Raw genomic sequence first — 20,224 nt, 5'->3', positions numbered from 1 at the left:
GAGAAAGACCCCAGGGGAAACATAGCAGATTTCTGAGGTGAAGAAAGGACCATTTGTCCTTTGGACCCTCCCAGTGCTCTTCTTGGGGGCATCTGCTTTTCAGGATGTATGGTTGCAACTGTTTGTGGTAAGGCAAGAGCTTTGGCTTTGGGGATAGCCTGTTCATCTGGGTCCAAGGGCTCTGACCTTGTTCATGGTTCAGCCATCAGCCATCTGCAAAACTATCTCTTGGGACTACAGTTTGACTATCTGTAAAATGGTTGTTTATGGCTTTGTAAAGCATGTCAAGATTCATGGGCTGGACATGCTATAAAAGAGCAGGTATATATTAGAAACATGTGAGTGACTTAAAAGCCACCAACTGTTAAAAGAAACAGACATCAAGCTCTTTTTGACATTTGGCTTTATGAGTTTTCAGTCATTTCTTCACACCACACAGGTCAAACATAATATGCCTTGATCGGTGGTCCAGCACCTTTGGGAAGTGTTGGCATCTGGGGCAGAAGTTTTACAGCTGATCTGCAGAGACCATCTACTGTGTCTGAGATACATTGGATCTGCAGCATGCTCAAAATAGACATGCCAGTTTTTGAAAAGGTCATATTCAATGCTCAAATGTCACTTATCTGATCTCATCTGTAGCCATGAACATGAAAAGAAATGCCAGACTAAATTTTCAGTCAGAAAAAAATGGGCATGCTTTAAGAAATCCATCTACAAGCTAATCCCAGCCAAATGTGTTCCTTCATAAATGAAAATTATTATTTCTTCTGTACTCTATATTTTTCCAAACAGCACTGGAGGAAATCCTCCAGGTATTGAAAAGCAGCAGTAAGTGTGTAGTAGTTAGCAAAGCTGGTTGCCAATACACCAGGAAAGGAGCAAGTAGGCCAGCAACCACTGATGGCAGCCAGCAAGTAGGCCACGTTGCAGTGATTCTTCAGAGCAGAGGGGTCACATCTCTCATCGGCCACACCTCACACTCATCCTCCCCATTCCTCAAAGCTTTGCACTGTTTGGACACCCCACCTGGACACGGTTCAGGTACATGGCATGGCCATGCCTTGCCCTGCCCAGGAGCTCCCCGGGCAGGGAGAGAGGCGGTGTGACAGGCCGGGGTGCAGACAGCACTGAGAGCAAACCCTGCTTGCAGTGCTGCTCCCCAGGCCTGGCTCCGCAGCCAGGCTCCCCCTGCCCTCGCTGCTCTGCCTTCGCTTCCCACCACAGAGCACAGTCCTGGCACTACACAGCTGCCAAGTGAAATTGTTCCTCTCCAACTATGTTTGCCAAGATTGCACAGGACCAGTCATGCTGATTGTTCATTATAAAGCCTTAATATATGTTTAATGACACCAATTTTTTTTGCAACACCAGTTGGTATTTTAATAGCCTTAATAATAGCACATATTAGTAGCATTATTACTTGTTTGTGTAACACTCCACCTTCACTGTGCTGTGCCAGCAGTAACTAATGAATGCATTCTAGGAAATTGATCCACCTGAAGCAGATTTCTCTGAGTAAAGCTTTAAACTTCAGGGAAATAGGATGTGAGCTTGGTGTGGGAGTGGATGTGAGAGAGATTTAAAGCTGGTTTTGGATTTATAGAACAGCTTCCAATTCCTGCTGATGCAGAAATCAGTTTAAAAATAGATAATTCCACCTGGGCCATTTGTGTGCCTGCTGCTCCAGACTCAGCCAAGAATGGCAGACCTGCTGCACAAGCCAAGCTGACAAGAAGTAGGAATCCAAGATGGTGGCATGCCAGTGTGACATCTTTCAAACAGTCTTTTCCATCCATCCTCCATATGACCAAGAAAAATAATAGTAAGAAGAGATGAAATAAGCCATATTACTGGGTTACAAAATCAGGGTGTCTGATGAAAACAGCTCAATCAGCAGCCTCAGATATGCAGACATTGGGAAAAAGAAAACCAGGCCTAAGACTATTTCAGGTCTTCTGTTTGGCCTTGAAGTTCTGCTTTACTTAAAATGCCTTGCAGCCCTAGACTAATGTATGAAGCTGGCAAGATAAAATATTAGGAATATAGACAGCAGAAGCAAAACGGAATCTAAATTTTACTGCTTGCTTCTGAGATCAGCCCCAGCCCCTGGGGCAGTGCTATAGCTGTAAATGATGGCAATAGCTATAAATGTTGTGAAGCTGTTACCCAAAAGATGGGAGTCAGTGCCTCTGGTGGGAGTCCGCACTTGGGGGATTCTGGGAGCCCTCACTGGGAGCAGATGTTGGCCAGACTTGTGCTGAGCACTTGTCAGGTATTTGACTTTTGCTATTTCTTGTATACTTGGTCCACACACTGAGCATCAACACCTTGACATCCTACATGGATCATCTTTTATTGGCACTGCCCTTCTCCCTGTGCCTGTTTAGGAATCTGGTTAGCATTAGAGAGCTCATGCTAATTTTAGGCACACAGTTATGCTAAGTGGGTCCTCTTTGACTCACAGCAGCTCCCAGGATGATTTGTGTGGGATATCATTTTGACAGTCACCCAGGCTCTTCCTTTGGATCCACGTTGATAGTCAATCCTTTGCCTTTTCCTACCCATCTGACAAGAGAAATTATCCCAGCACACAAGTCCCATATGGCTGTATTCTCCTTTCTCCCCTTTCATGTATTTGCTGGCTCCTTCCTCTACTGCCCTAAAAGCACAAGAGGCCATTGCAGCTACTTTGAGCAGAACCTGTAATTGCTGCCTGGGCAGCCACTAAAAAATTGAGACAATTTTCTTCGCAAAAATTCCGCCAGAAAAGCCAAGGACTGAACTGGCAGTTCAATGCTATTTTTCACATACCAACTGAAAGGTTTTCTAATTGATTAGCAATTAGCCAGTTCTGAAAGACTTGGGGTTAAATTCACAGCTGGTGTAAATCAGAGAAATCCCACTGGAAATCTCTGATTCATTTTCCAAATGGTAAAAAATTCAGCAGGAGCTTTAAACTGCCAATGTTATCCATCAAACAGCTGGCTAAAATTCAGAAAGAGAGCACATTTTCAGTAATGCCCTTTGACATTAAGAATTCTTCATGGACCAGATATTATTAATACAAGTGCTAAAGTGAAAATTCTGGGGTTTTAAAAAAACCCGAAACCCAAAAAACCATGTATCTGATAAACATAATTTTTTGGAAAAAAGTCAAAATGTGGAAGCAAATTTTACATCTTTACAGACGTGTGTTCATTATCATAATGAATCAAAACTGTTTTAAGAGTTGTTCTGTCTCTTGGATAGAAGTTTGACACTCCTGTCAGAGTGACTGGAAGCTCTTGGTGGGAGTGGACTGCATCCCTTGTGAAGCCCAATTCCCCAGCAGGTGTGGATATTGCCTGTGTGCATAGCACAGTTGTTGCATTTTGTTTCCTTTCTCTTTTCAGTTCTGCTTCTCAAGACATTCAACTCATTGCTGCTCCAGAAAAATGTTCTAATGAAACTAAAGGCCCAGGAGCTGAACAGCCTTGGGAGGATTAGAGTGGCAAAGGAAGATGGGGAAAGCTCCAGAATCTGCCTTTTCTCCAGTAATAAAGACTTCGTCTTAGGAGATAAACAAACATTGATGAACTTGGTTCATATCTTCTGGGAAGTTTAAAAGCAGGTCTGTCTGCAATGTCCATACAAATTAGGAAACCTTTGTAAACTGGGTAATTCTGACTGCAATTCTTCCTCTGTTTCCTTCAGCTGCCTGACAAAACAGAACTGGTTTGGGGCTGCTGCTCTTCAGTGTTTGCAGCTTATTTCTGGACATAACTTAGGCCATACTGCTTTCTCTGTCTGCTTCACATTGTTGGGCAAGCACATCATTGCTACTGAAGTCCATATTATATCAAGGTAAGACAATGATATATGTGATATTGAGTCGTGATATTTCAGTTTACAGGCCAGAAACTCTAATACTCATTTAGACAAAGACAAGACCAGACTGTAAATTACATATTTTCTTTAATCCTCTATTTATTTAAAATATAACCAAAACCATTTCTGACTTTAATAGAATCAGATACTTTTTTTGTATTTAGTATACAATAAATCACAATGCAGAATATAAAGAAATATAAGAAAATGTGTATTATTAAAATAAAAGCACTACACTCAGGAAGAGGAGAAAAGGATTTTACCACCTACAGGAACACCCACTTCTTCCCTCTTAGGAGTTAGTTGTAAACCGTTTGCACTTATGTTGCCTTAAGTGAATGATATTAAAGTGTGTGCTGTGTTCTAATAAAGAGTGATTTTCTCTGTAGCAGAGGCATGTATTAGTCTTTATTTCAGAAATACAGTCTTTTAAACTAAGGACTTTGTCTCTAAATGCTCAGCTGCCATCCTTCCTCCTACTCTCTGGGAGAACCTCTCCATTGTCCTGTGTTTAACATAGATGGCTCTGACAGATACAACAAAAAGCTAGGAAAGACTTTGCCTTCAGTAGTGAGGCCATTTCAATGACCTGTGCCTGAAGATTTGGAAAAAGGCTGGCTTTACTTCACAAATTCCATGTACAGCAGGAAACTGCAGAGCTGCTCCAGCTCTAAACAAATCTTCAGGGAATAGATGCTCCAGACTTCACCAACCACATCCAGTGACAGCTAAAGAAAGAGCCACATTTTTCACACTTCCAAATACTGAGAAGGTCACTTTTAGTTAAGACTTAATTTTTCTGTAGGGAGTTTGTAGTTCTCTAGGGAGACTGTGAAAACTGATCTGAGTAAGCAGCCTCATTGGCTAAATTAGAAAATCCTGCATTAAATTTGGAGCCTAGTAGAAAATTCAGGTACTAATTCAGTAGGTTAGGGTTCAAGATATATTAAGATTTGGATGTAATTCTGTAATTTTCAGAACGTGGCATTCCTCAGTCTTCCACCAGTGGAGGACAAGGTGGAAGTATGTGTAAAAAGATACAAGAGATCCATAATTTGTTCCACTATTCTCAATACAATGACACTGTTGATTAAATTATTCAATATAAGCATAAAATAATCTATCATAGTTTAGGGTATGAGGACTCAGATAGGCAGCTACTTTTTAATCCCCTCTACATAAAAATGGGAATAATAGAAACAAACTCCTAACTATTAATCTGACTCATTAAGTGAATTTAGGAGTCCTATTCCCATCAATTTCAGTGTAGAATACAATTAAAAATGAATATGAGATGCAATCTGTACAGTGTTTAAACTGCTGTGTTTAATAGTGTTATTGCTGAGTTTAAGCACCATTTCTGAGAGTTAAGCACCTGAATTATGCCAAGGCAAATCTACTTTCCACTTGACTGTCAAACTGATTTGCAGCAAAGCCCCAGCCTGGGATTAAGATCAACATCCAGACATCTGGAACTGGTTGAGTGATAAAGAAAAATCCTGACTGTAATATCAAGCAGCAGAAATGGGCAAGAAGATACAGCATTACCCTTCAGCTGCCTCGAGGCTAATGGGAGAAAAATAATTTAATACTGAATCAGGCAGGATGACTGGGACAAGGGCTGCCTACACTGGATCAGAATTGCTGATTTAATTTGAAACACTAACTGAACCTTGCTGTCACATGATTCTGTACCTCCTAACTGGCTGAACATACGGATGGGGTTTGCCTGATTGGATCTAGATGAAGAAATAAGGCCATGAATTTTACAGCCACTTCACAGTATAACAGCAACCAGGTGTCAGCTTCAAACATCTGTCCTGTTCTGGGATGAGAGGAAACAGAAGAGAAACAAGAAAATATCTTTGTCAACAAAAGCCGGTGGGAAACGTGGCACACAATGCCAATGAATTACTAAAAGTGAATGTTCCAAATAACCTGAAGTTCAGAATTAGTATCAGATTTCCCATTTCAAAGTGACTCATAGAAAAGCCTGGGAGTGTGATCAGCAGGTAGTTATGTCAGAGCAGTTTTCCTTTTGTCCTGTTCTCATTCCCAGCTACAAAACCATTTCAGCAAATGTAGTCTTTTAGCAGAGGCTCTTCTGAAAGACTAGATGTGCTGAAAACTGTACATGGTTTCAGTTATTAGTGAGATACTAGCAGATTTGTATTTGTTTGTTAAGTTTTTGGTTAGGCAAAAGAACATTTAAGGTTATTCTCATACCTTATACCAAAAAGTACTGTTAAAATCCAAATCACATAGGATATTTATTTGTTATCTAAATGCTTAGTAGCTTATCAAAATCTTTACCAACATGGATAACAAGCACTTTTAGATATTTCTGTGTTTGGGTGTCTATACATAGTTCTTTAAAACATGTTTTTGCTTGTAATGCATTTATTTCTCCTGATTTATTTTAGGAATATTCTAGCATGCAAGAGACACATATCAAGGTCTCAAGACCCTTGTGATGTAACTCCCTGGAAGGCACCCCACCGTGATGTTGGGCCTACTGAAAGCAAGGGAGCTTACCATTGACTTCATATGGCTTTGGGTCAGACCATCAAAAGCACTAAGAGAGTCCTGTGCTTATCATTTGCCCCTTGATTTTTAGTTTCATGTATTATTTCCACTTGATATTGCTAAGAAATGTTTAGTCTCATAAAACATGAAAGGAAGAATCACAGTTTGTACTATAATAGGAGAAAGTATGTTTATTATATTTAAAAACACCCATTCTCGTGGATATGCAGAGATTACTTAATTTTATCACTACCACTCAGTAGGTATAACAACACAAATTGAACTTTAATCCACTGCAGGAAAAAAGTGTACAGCTAGAATAATTTTTATCCACTGTCAATTTCATTATGACACTTTGCATTATGTCCCACATCCCACATTGCAACAGTTTTAACCACACAGCTGCTGAGAACCCAGGTGCAGATTTTCAGGTGTCTGTTTAGGTGTCTGACTTGTATTGTAAAATAATTTAGTCACTGTAATGGTAATGTTTGTTATGTCTAAATCTTAGGGATATAGACACTGAGAGGAACCCATGATTTGAAGTTTAAGGCTTCTGATTCTTCACAGGATGCTAGATGGTTAGATGCCAGGAAAGAAATGTGCAAATGCCAGCACATCGGTTGAAGACAGCAAATGTAGCCAACAGGAAACACAGAGAGAGGAAAACAGAAAAAAGTTATAAAATTAGAAATCAGAAACACTCCTCACAGGAGAATAGAAGAGAGAGGATTTGATCTTAGAAGTGCAGCTGATACAAACGTATGCTACATCTCACATAGCCTGTGTCCAGCCTCAGAAGGAGAGGGATGCTAGCAGAGGAGTCAGAAGGAGCACCTGGGTCAGCTTTCCCAATGAGAACAGACCCTGTCTGTGGGGTTTGGGAAGCATCTCTTCACTGTGCCATCCTGCACATCCTCTCACACTGCAGGTCCCAGCTACCTGACCCTCACAAAATCATCTGGCTTGCCAAGACTGTTGAGATAGAAACTGGCTAAAGCCCACTGCACCTGAAGTGGCCTTCAGGAGGTGCCCTCACGTAAAAGGTGTGCTTCTAGTTTAGTTGACTCACTTCAGTGGATATATTTGGTGGGGGAAATCTGGGCCTGCATACCTGGATACCTGGATAGACATTTATATAGGATGCACTAATGTATTACAGACAGTTGCAAATTTAACACAGAGGAGTTTGAATTTTGATTTTACAAAATACTGTTTCACTACCCTACTATTCAGTTACTATGTGTGACTATCTTCCTGTACGATGTGACCTTACTGAAGACAGCAAGAAGAGTCAAAACTAACATCTAAGTCAATGCTGCTCAGAAAACCTTGAGACATTTTGTTTCCTACTAACATGTACTTCAGACCTACAGAACAAGTAAGATGTCAATCATTTTCACACCCTTCCCTTGAAAAATCCACCACAATCAGCACTCTGATCTTTCAAAAATACCTCTAGTTTTCTTCACTATAAAAACATACTTAAGAAAAATTTTGGTAGATTTCCTTAATTTACTTTTGAAAATAAATCGCCTGAATGTAGTTTATATTTTTTTTCTTTTAAAGAAGGATCATTGTAAAGTTGATTATTTCTTATTGATTGGCTGTGGCTTACAGTCTCTCCTAATTTAAATGGAATCGAAAATATTTCTTTCTACACTGGAATTCTGTTAAAAAAAGTGAAAGTTCTTCTCATTTGCCTTAAACAGCTCTATTAACATAATGTTTCTTCAATGCACAATTGCTTTTCTAACATAGTTATTACAGCAATAACTCAATGAGGATATATGAGGATAATAACATATGTTTAAAGAAGGAAAAGCTGCTAAGAGGTGCAAATTCACAAAGGCCTGATGGGATCTTTAAGGTTCTGAGACAAAAAGGAATAATAGGAGCAGGTGGGAGTTGGATGTTATGTTGCAAATGTTTGCCTGGATCAAACGTAAAAAAAAGCAGGGAACTCAGCATAGGTCTCACTTATCCCTGTTTTTCCTATAGCTATTTGTCTATTTTTCATCCCGCTACACATACTCTAATACAAAGACACCTATATATAATACTCTTGCTCCTAGCACTACTTATTAATTTTATTTTAAATAGTCATGGCTCTAAAAAAAACACAGAGAGACACTTTGTTTTGGACTAGAATATACACATCTTTCAATAAATATACTAATGTACTAATACTTTTTCTTCCTCAGGTCCTGACTGTTTCATTCCTCTGTTTCTTATGGAGGGCTCAAGGCATGAACACCTTTATCACACAGATTGTGAAAGAGGAAAACACGAACTTTAATTCACTCAAATGGAAAACAAACCAGGAATATCCCTTCATCTTTCATTTTCTGGGAGGATGGCCTATCCAGTATGACATTAATTAATCCATTCAGGATAAATTAAATTTGACTAATTTAAAGGATTAATAAGAATTTTTATACAGAAAATATAATCCTACTGAGGTGCAAATGATTTCAGCAACTTGCACTCCCCAGGAAACACCAGTGTGTAGATCTTTCAAGAAGCCATGATATATGCTAGAAAAGCACGTGATGTCAGCGTGGCTGTGTGGCAAGACTTTAGGTGTCTGGAGCTGATGGAAATGCTCCAGAAGGTTGCCTTTGTCACTTGACTGGGGTTGAAGGAAGTTCACTTTTCTATTCATATTGATTCTGACAGAAACCACATCCAAATGTTTAAAAAAATGGCTGAAGTAATTGAATTTGCTGAGGACAACTGAACACTTATTTTCAGCCATTCGTTCTCAGGCTGGCTGGGTTTTCTGTACTATCTGCCAGGAGAAAAACAGCCCAGAACACCCATTTCACACAGCCCTAAGTAAAAAGTCTTTTCTTATGACAAAGTTTGATATGTGGCTTTCTGAAAACTCCAGGACATGGCAGAGCCTCAAAAATCAATCTTTGATTTTAACATGGCTAGGTCTGAGATATAATACAAAACCTCTCCATCTGATCTTAACAGCCTGCTTTATTTTTCTTGCCCACACACAAAGACAGTTCTCATAACCTGTGACAAATTGCTGAGCACGACCAGTAGACCTTGTCTGGTGTGCTAATCAGGCTCTAGATAATTTCCTAGTGTTTTATCCAGCTGGAAGGGAATTTGACCTGGATGATAACTACTGAGGAACTGTCTTCCAAAATGCCTACTATTAGCCATTGGCTTCCTACTACTGGTTGCCTATGAGCCTCACAAGAGGCTTGTTAGGCCAGGAAGGACTGACCACGTTCCATGTTGTCCTGACTAGAGGACAGCAAATGCTGGATAAGCAGTCAGCTCTGATGGTACCAAGTACTCAGGACTGGTGCAGTCAGATACAGATAATATCTATTAACAGGATGAAATAAGGATCTTTCACACTGCATTTAAGTCAGGCTCAGGTTTGCCTCTAAAGAAGTTAAATTCATATCTCACCAAATAGCAATGTCTGTAGCTCCCAGGGCACTCTTTCCAATAGCGTTAAAGAGATCTTGCTACAGTGAAAAGAGTAAAGACATCACTGTCAGGTTAATTCAGCATTTCACAGCCTTTCTAAGGTAATCCAGTGGTATGTTATGTGGTTGTCCCTCAGACTAGGGTTCCGTTCTGGTCTCTATGAACCATATCTTATTCTGGTTAAAGGTTTGCTGACTAGACTACAACGAGTATTAAACAGAAGTTGCAAACATAGGTACTGCCTGAGATGCTGGTAATAAGGAAGTGAATAAACTGGGGGGAAAAAAGCATTTCAATCCACTTTGATGCAAAAATTTAATCATATTTGATAACTCATCAATTACTAGAAGCAACTTAAATCCTTTCATTAAAGTGGGATTTTTTACACGAGAATTCCCAAAAACATTGCCTCAGCTCACTTTTTTGTTGAGAAGGGAAAGGAGAGAGCCATTTTGCTGTCAATCAGCTGTTTTCCAGTCCCTCTCCAATTTGAAAGCTGTGATTCCAAAGGCATGCATTGTTCTTGCTGCTTTCCCTAGGAGCTCATTCAGATTCTTATAAAAACCTAGAAAAACCAGCCATAAATAGGCCCACACTTTAGGAGGGAAATACCAGCATTGCACAATCTTAAATGAAAGAGAAAAAGCAACACTTGGCAAAAATCTTAAGGATTTCAGTTCCAATATTATTTCAAGTTTATATTATTCCTAGTTTTGTTCCAGAGAGATGTCTTTCACTGTCCTGCTCATATAGCAGGCTGTAAGGAGGAGGTATTTGGTGCTTGGATATTTATCCTTGATTTGAACCATGACTAAGGATCAGCAACAAGTGAATTACTGTACCACAAGCTCAGAAGTTGAAAGGCTATTGACATGCAACTGACTTCCTAGACACCATCACTGATTTAGGGGAGTTTGAAGGCCACATCACATCAAGAAATGACTTGATGTGAAATAAACTTCACAGGGATATGTTTCCTGAAGGGGAAAAGAGGCAGGAACCGTACATAAAATGGCAAGGAGGATGCAGCCCTTATTGATGCCTGTATATCCTCTCCTTGCAAAGCTAAGGAAGAGCAAGCTGGGTAAAACCACCAAAGCAGGTGTCTCCATCTCCTTTAATGTCTTCAAGACCAAGAGAAGTGAAGCCCCTTGCTGGGAAGTATAGTGGGCGAGTAATGACAGTGATAAGGGAGTAATGAGATCTAATAGAAGAGGGAGCTAATCCCCTTCTCAGACAGGATGCCAACTTCAGATTCAGTTCCTGGGCTGAAATTTCGAACATAGCCTCAAAAAGAAAATACAGATCACTTGCTAAACTCCAAAACAGAGAAAGTGGAGCCTGCTGGTAGTGCAGTCACTGTCTACAGGTGAGAACAGAACCAGGGCAGTGACAGACAAGTTATGCTGCTTTTTCACAGGAAGTCTACTGCCCTCATCCAGGTTCTGGGAGGATGTCCAGAATCACATAAAGAAAAGCCTAGAGTAATGGACTTATCTCAAAAACACTTTTATGTTGTGTTTGTATGTGTTCAGCTGATCTGAGCAGGACTCCTCTGTTCTGGGGCACCATTGGCCTGGCCCAATGTAGGTATTATGGGACTAAATTAAATGGTTTTGAAGTGGAGGCATGCAGAAAGACTGCTGTTTCCAATTTCCCATTCTTATGTACACAGAACAAGCTGCTAACATCTCTGTCTCAGTTTCCCTTCTAAAAGAAGGGCAAGGTATTTGGGGATTAATGATTACATACCTGAGCAGAAAAAAGTACATCAGGGAGGATTTATGTGTTAACAGCCTCCTATGTACTACATCAAATTTCTGAAATCCTTTTAATCCATTCAAATGCATGTTTGAGTACAGCCTAGTTAGGAATTAAAGAAAAAAAGGGAAAAAAAATGTATTCAAGGCTGTATTTTTTCTTCAGAACATTGTGCTCTTTAAAGAATGTGGATAATTAGCATGAACCAGCAGAGCTGGCCCAAGTAGGTTTTCCATCCTGATGCACCATCTGCAAGAATGGTTAAAGGATAAATGCAGCCTGTATTATTCCAGCAAAAACTTCCAATAGAGAGAACTAAAAAAAGGCTGCTCTCTATAGCCTAGTCAGGTATACATAAATACAGGCAAAGCATAATTTTGTGATGTCGTGGAAGAAATCCCTATGGATTCATTCAACCTAATCTGAGAAAAGTACAGAATGTTTTTGACTGTTTCCAAGGGGGTTCTAAATATCAATGGAAAGATATAGGGCTGCAAAGCTATTCCAGAGCCAGGAAAATTCATTGTCCCTCAAAACTCCACTCTTTGGGCAGGAACCAGTGTAGTTCTAATCACAGAAACTGCAATTATGACAGTCAGGGAATAAGTAGCATTCCCACAGGCCCTTTGGTTTGCTTTTCATTCCTAATGCAACTGTTTCCTTCATAAAAGTTCTTGTACTTTCTTCAAAGGAAGCTGGTAGCATTCAACATCATTTGCTGAAATATTCCCTTCCATTTCAGTTATGAGTTTCCTGGACTTTCTCCTGTAGACATCTTTTGCACCACCGTTGCAGGCCCACTGAGGCCTCCAGTGTGCCCAGTCTGTGACAGAAACCCCAGTGAAGACCTCAGCTGGGATGTAATAGTTCATGCCTTTTTTTTCTGGATCAGTTTGAAAACTGAAGTGTTAGGGTATGCCACCATTGACACGGCTTTCCTGTGATGTGCCTGCCCTCTTGCTTTGGCTAGGGGCTTCAAATCTTATAGAACATTTTCAAGTTCAGTACATCATACCTCAGGAAGCACAGATCTGTCAGGCATTCCAAGAGTCTGGGAAGGTTTACTCTCCCAAACTGGGGGTTGGGCTGATTTCAAAGCAAGAGAAGTCCAGGTGAGTGCTATGTGCAGCCATGCCAAGGGCTGAAAGGTGAGCAATGCATAACTGTGTTCCATTTCCAGGAAGTACTTTCATGACTTAAGAGACGACATTGGGCAGATCTCCCAGCGTGTCTGTAGAACATAACAGAAGAGGTATTAGTATTTATTCCACATATAAATATATGAACTGGCATCAGTCAGTTCTGAGGCATCTACCATGCTAACACTGAAGAAACAAGGTGAGCACAATCTAAATGACACAAAGCGGGGAAATTCCCGGCCAAAGTAAATTGGTGTAAGTCTGGAAGTCGGCATAACACAGTTACTTTTCTCATCAATTCACCAAGGGTGTTGCCATCACTTCAGTGGGCCCCAGGATATTTTAGTGGCTGTGGCTGTTGCAGTGGAAAGCCTGATGGAGACATGGTTTCCTTATTATTCAAGCTTTCTCAGTAACAACAAAAGTAACTCTAAAATCAAACCTTGCTTTTATCACCATCTTCACTGTCTCATGAGCATCCCTGACCTGTCTAGTGCAATGCCAGACATATTCCAAATAGCTCTAAACAAGCACATGTATTTCATTGTCATTGTGCAGTACAGTAAAGGGATCCAAGTTCAAACCCTTGATAGCAATAAAGCAGATAGATGAACGCTTGTTCTGAGCTATTTATTACCCTAGCTACACTATCACATGCAGCTAGTGCCTTCCAGACCATGTCTGATATCTCTGCACAGCACTGCAGTGTGCAATGTGGACTTTGAAGCTAAGGCCTGTGCCACTGCTACAAGCAGCATCATTAGTCACAAGGTCCCTACAGCAAAACCTACATATTTGTATGTAAGAGAGAGAGAGTTGTATCATTTTCCAACTCCAAGATCTTCCCTGCTTTCAAAACCCTGGGAAAATCCCACACACTTATGCAATCAACCATCATGGATTTGTATTTGAGTTGTGTTGTTCTGTTCTTTCTCAATTCTTGCCTGCCTATCTATCTCCCCTGGGCTTGTGACCTGCTGGAGGTGAGGATCATGGGTGTGATATGGACAGCCAGGCTGTTACATATATACTGCTGGGAATTGTGTAGCCATGCTATCCTTCCTTTCTCTCAAAACACAAAAACAGTGAGGAACAACAAGCTCATGAGGTACTTTAATGGGCCTCCCCAATCCCCCATTTTTCTGTTATTTTAGGGTAGACCTAGCATAACCTAATTTCATCAAAACCATCAACATCCAAGGTAACCAACCTAGGTATTTTTAATAAGCTTTTGATACTTTTAGGATAGAGTCTTCTGACAGTCTGTGGCACCAGATTGCTTTAAAGCATGCAAGGTGTGCCTGTTCCTCCTTCTGACCAGGCAGGCCATACACAGAACCAGTGCAGTACGGGGCAGACACTGCAGAACTCCATGTTTGTCAGAGAATCTCACCCCATGAGACTCAAAATACAGAGCAAGCCCAGGTTTTCAAACTCAGTACCTACACATCCACAAGTGCCATGCCAGCATTAAAGAGCCTTTTAGAAAGTGGTGTTAAAGAAAGTTATCCTGGTTTGCTGAGTATCTCTCAGAAAGCATTTCCTAGAAATCAAACTCGGCAAAGCCACTCAGAGCTTGTCAGCATTAGAGGCAGGCCAAACTGAATTTTCTCATGAAAAGGCTGTGCAGCCAAAGCTGGAAGATGGTTAGCTCACTCTTTTGAGGAGACAATCAAAAAAGGACCACCTTTAGAGAGTCAGGCTGCCCCATAGCCCCAGAGAGGTGCAGAAAAGCGCCTGCCAGCCCAGCAGCCCTGCTCCTTACGCAAGCCCATGCTTGGGATCAATATGCACTTCTGGCTTTCCAGGTTCCAGGGAGGCTGCAGCACTGCTGACCAGCAGCTTTGGCAAAAAACAGATGGAAAATGCAGACCTTGCTGTGCTGGAGTACTGTTGCTGAGCTCTGCTCTTGCAGTTCACAGAAAATCAGAGCTGTATCAAAATCCTGCCAGAGGGCAGCAAATCCCTACAAATGTTTGTTTTTCATATTGTGGTTCTGAACTGCAGCAAGTTGAGTTTCCCCTGTGAGAGCTGTATTACCATGCTGCCTCTCTGCTTCCACGCCTGTACAGGCTGGTCCAGGGAGGTGTCACTGCTGGGCACATCCTCAAGTGATTTACATCCGATTTCAGGGAGCACTTCCCATGCAGGACCTCTGTCACTTGGCACAAGCACACCAGTGGTGTGCACCAGCAGGCACCCATGCCCTAGGCCACCTCGTGGCATCACAGCAAAACCCATGGGGCTCACCAGAGGCTGCTCGTCCTGGGATCTGCCTACTGGTGGGAAGTGGGGAGACTCAGCTCTCCCACACTGTGGGTCCACACATCTCCCCTCAGGCAGGACTGGGGTGTAATTAGCCCAAGCTTTGCTTCATGCTGAATATACTGATTTTCTGCCCCAAAGTCCTCTGAGCTGGCACATGGAAAAGTATCAGCAAACTGAAGAAAATAACAATGATAAAAATCAGTAGCAGCAGTAGCAACAACCCAACAACCACAATAATATCATTATAGGTTATTGAAGGCTTCAAGGCAGTGGCAGACTACCCTTCCCCCTGAGACAAACCTTTGCTGGGGAACTTAGCACAGAAATGTATTTGTAGATGCTCTATTGTTAAGGAGGAAACAGTTGTTCTTTTTTATTCAGTGTGATGGCAAATCACTGACTTCTGACTTCTAATTTTATTCCATTTGATGCATTTAGCCACCACACGAACACATACATGCTCCATCTGAGAGCAGTCTCTTAAGTCAGTTGTTTGCAGCATGCAGAAAGGATGTGCCCAAGCTCTGCTCAATACTTTTCCCTTTCCCCAGACTTTTCAAATTTTCTTCCAGTTGTGCAGGATTGCTAAAAAATTATCCTCCTCTTTTTGCTAGGTATTTCTTTCACTTCTGTCTGTCATAGTTGACAAAACCCAGAATATCATTTCTGCTAACTAGATTTTCCTTTGGCAAGGGCAACACAGAGGCAGCCCATCTTGGTCTCCAGCTGACAGTGAAAATACAGAGTGGACAGCAATCTCCAATAGAGAGAAAGTAGAAACTGTATGTCTTTACTAGGCAGCAAACAGATCTAGCTAAGACTAATCAAAATCAGCTTTAAAAAGGCAGTTCTGATATGAAGAGACATAGAGAGAAGTACTTGAACCATAACAAAAGATACTGCTGAAAAAAATAGCTGGCTAAATGATAAGAAAATTACTAAGCATTCATGAGTAGATATAAACCCTGTATCTCTCTCCCCCAATTAATCTAGAACATGGGAATGCATTTTCAAGCTTTGTCATCGATCTCGTGAAAGAAAACCTACTGCAGTGATGTTACAGTATTCATATCAAGGGATTAGAAAAATTACAAATTATGGAGAAAGACAATGATATTTTCTTCTTTCTACAACAATATGGCATTGACAGAGCACAACCTTGATGAGCTTAAACCAGGCTGTCTCAACAGGCAAGCCAGTTGCAAAATACTCTTATCAAAGACATGCATGTTTTTTGAAAGAAGAATTTTCACACCCAGAAAGATCCAATAAAATCCCTGGACTTTTACAAAATAATCCTTTTGTTGACTTTTTATCAGCAAAGCTAAAACTGATGCACTCAGAAGACAGATGATGGAAAGAGGTTTTTTTTCCAGTTGAAGTCACGCCGTCAGCAGTGAATCTTGCTTTCTGTGCTGGACTTGGATTTGGTGGCAATATACTTGGGGGCTGGTGACAAAGGAGATGACCTTGAGAGCCACAGAGCTTGCAGCAGCCTCAGGGAGGGAGAGTATGGCAGGATGCTTCTGCTGTCGCTTCCTTTCCTCATATGGATGGAGGCATTTTAGTTGAAGGCAACCTTTAGTGATTTGCCTCACTGAGATTCTGCAGAGTACATCTGTTATGTTAATAAATGCAGGAGACTGAAAATACAGTATTACAGATAATAAAAATGGACAAAAAATAATAATGATAAAAATGGATAATGGATAATAAAAATGGACCTCATCTCACAATTATCTACCTGACCCAGTAACACTGATGGCTGATTATAGCCAAGATTCAACCTCTTTCAGTACAGTCCTTCACTGATCCTGATGAAGGTGCTAGAAAACCTGAGCAGCATTAACTGCTGAGGGACATTTCAAAATTAGGGCAGGTCCTCCTCAAAATGCTACAAATTAAAGTATGAATCTGACGCAATAGAGCTATTTCCCTAGTACTATAAGGAATGAGTTTAATAATGAATCAAAATTTAAAATGCTGAATTACTGGAAGTCAATTTTGTAGTAAAATTTAACTAATTATGACTTCTGTGGGACTTTGGGACACAGGAGATCACATTCTAGCAGACAAGTTGAAGCTGTGTGTTGGGCTCATCAGGACAATCATCTGGCCTCTATCATCTCAGCTCCTTTTGCCACCTAAGTGAACTTTTCTTATAATTTACATGAGAATACATGCATTCTGGTGGCCTACTAGGTAGCTGGACTTCTGAATCTAAAAATGTCCCCCACTTCATGCTGCATAAATGTCTCTCATCTGTAGACAATTACACCTGACAGTGGTCCAGCCTGGGAGATTAGACTCATGCTTAGTCCTAGCAAAACACAGATGGTTTGATGGATTGATTTAATGGCCCACTGAAACATCCATAAAAGCGGTCCTTGTGCTTAGCTTGTACTTTCCTCATGTTCTTGATGCCAGTGACTAGGTCACTTTTTGGCATACACTGAAATTATCACAAAGCCTCTTTGGCCCATGTCCAGCCATACAAGGTTCTCAGTGGTCACTACCACAGTTTTCCACCTGTTTTAAGCCCAAAGGTTTCCTAGAACCTGCCTTTTCCAAAGATAGTAGCCTTTACACTAGGAACTATATTTTGCATGCTTACACTGTAGAATCAGCACAATGGCATAGAGGACCACAGTCCAGCATAGCCAGCCACCTGACTTCAGGCTGCATTAGAAAAAATGTAGGAGCCTGTTTGAAAGCATCAGAAATGCCTGCGTTCTCCCTCTGCCTCTCTCACTCCTCATAGCATTTTAAAATGTGCTGAATTGGTTCTTTTGAGGAGCAGCTTTCCTCTCTGCCCACTTTCCTGATGCAATTATATGGCAAACCCTAACTGAAAACTAAACCAGTGCTCCTTAATGTTCTGAGCATGTTCTTCTCAAAGAAATTAAACAGGAGGTTAGCCCTGTGGAGCAGAAAGGAGCTGACTGTCCTCCCACCACCCTTCCTGGGGCTCCAGCAGAGTTACTGTGTATTTGAAGTAGGGTAAGATCGGCCCCCAAACTGAGCAGAACAAGCACCCACACGCGCAGTGGAGTGATCACAGCTTGCACCCAGCGCCAGCAGATACGGGTGACATTCCTCTCTTCCTACTCCTACAGGATAACTGTAACACTAAAACAGCAACAAAAAATGTTGATTTTTTCATTCCCACCAGCTGAGCATTGAGTAGAGCTAAATGTTAATGTCGCAGAAAAGACAACAATTCAGTGTTGTCAGTCTAAGGGATTATTGCAATTATTTTAAGCCAGGGGTCATGTAAACCTCAGTAAGCCTCATGTATAGATGGAGACTTTGAACAAACCTAATGAGCCTCTCTCAGTGGCTGTGCCCCTGTAGTGCCTTTCTATCTAGCTCTCGTCAGCTGTCACAGGACCTGCTGCCTCACTGCAAGGAGCACACACGGGATATTTTGAGGAACTGCTACTGACAGTCCTTACAGCAGCTGGTGGCTGCTGGGAACTAATGGACTAACGCTGGTCTAAAAGGAAAATTCCAAGGGTGAACAAAGCAAACATGAATATTTCATGCCTGCTTTTCAGCTACTCCAAGTCAATGATGATAAACCATCTTACAGCAGATGAGGTTGTGCCCCTTTAAGAGTGGAGAAATCAAAACAAAATTAAAATAGGAGATTGAATTCTGGTGAGGTTAATGTGAAAAGTTATCTTTACTTTATCACTCAAATCATCATCTTCAGTGAAATCGGGTTGGTTTATTATAGGTTTTTAATCCAAGTGTGCTCAGGCCTGAGAATTGCTGCTGAGATGTGAATACAACAGTGGTGCTCACACATCATTACTCCTTCTAAATCAAGGTGTATCAGTACCTGAATTCCTATGGAAGCCCAGGGAGAGCTTGTCTCATTCCTCCGTACTTCCAGGTTTAGAAAAAATGTCCGAATTCCACACCGTAAAGCTTGATGCTGACATTTAAGAAAAGAATACTTGTCCAAGGAACAATACAAGGCTTCCAAAGGACTTCAGTGCATACTTGTATTAATTAATCCCAAGCAAAGAGCATCACTGTCCGTTTAGGTACTCAAGGTCTCTGGGATCTTTGAGCCTGGCTCAGTTTTACAAAGCTTGAGGAAGCACCTTTGATAGAGCAGTGAGTGGCATGCACTGGCCCTGCCTCTGTCCTGTCCCTACCAAGGCCAGCTTGCATCTTGCCTGGGGGCAGCGTTTCCCCATCCCTGTGTCCCACTGGAAGAAAATCAGCATTGTCACCAGGGCCTGTGGTCTCCCATGTAGGGAAATCCTGTATCAAACTGCCCTGCCAGTAGTTTGGGTATTCCTTTTACCCAGAGAGCCAAGACAGCCCAGCACAGGGGAGGCAATACCTGGCATGAGCTTTTTTTAACATTCCCGTTGGGAGCCATATGCAGAAATGGAGAGGCAGATTCCCTGGGCATGAAAATGCTCACTTCCCCTCACGATGGGGACAGGCAACTGCAGCCACATGTCGAGGGCAAGGTTAACAACACAAGGTGAATGCAAGTGTCAGCTAAAAACACCCAACTGTCCTCTGTGTACATGGGCCACTGGCCATATTGCTGTCCAGAAGGGAGGAAAAAAAACAGCCCTGCAGGGCTTCCTGAGCACATAGGGCAAGTGGACACAAAGCCAAAGTAAGGAGCACCTTCAGCAGAGGGAAAAACTAAATGCTTTTACTTCTACCATGCAAACTCAGCATTGGAAAGAGTAATACAAGAAATGCTTTTAATAATCTGCTGTCTAATTGACTGAGAAGGTTATTATTACCCTGGAAACAAACATCATTTTTACAAAAATTGCCCACAAATATCAGACTTTTTGACTGTCTGAAGAGAAAAAGCAAAACTGATGCTCTGGGCTGCTTTGTTTTCACATATTGGAGAGCAGCTTAAATAAAATCTAGGAAAGTTCTTGCTGTAATGGAAAAATGACAAAGGAGCTCTGACTTTCTCTGAGAAAACAGGCTGCCAGCGTGTTAAAATATCACCCTAGTCAAAAAATAAATAAAATTTTTGAAGAGGCCAATTTTAATGTTGAAATAGAAGCAGCCACATCAGTGAAGTTTAAAATACTGTTGTTTGAAATTATAGAAGTCTGCTTATTTTTAGCTTGTTAGATGCTGTTAGCTCCTGTATAAAAGGGGTTACATAATAGACATAATCTGTGTAGAGCACAGGCCATACATGCCAGGCT

At 41.3% G+C, this 20,224-nt stretch overlaps 1 pseudogene; it reads right to left on the bottom strand.

Moving 5' to 3' along the window:
* Positions 1-9,782: 9,782 nt before the first annotated feature.
* On the bottom strand, positions 9,783-19,498 carry LOC125325141 (annotated as a pseudogene).
* Between the last annotated feature and the right edge of the window lie 726 nt (positions 19,499-20,224).

The sequence above is a fragment of the Corvus hawaiiensis genome, chromosome 4 (genome assembly GCF_020740725.1).
Source record: "Corvus hawaiiensis isolate bCorHaw1 chromosome 4, bCorHaw1.pri.cur, whole genome shotgun sequence".
In the NCBI taxonomy this organism is placed as follows: domain Eukaryota; kingdom Metazoa; phylum Chordata; class Aves; order Passeriformes; family Corvidae; genus Corvus; species Corvus hawaiiensis.
This window is presented reverse-complemented; position numbering and strand designations above follow the sequence as displayed.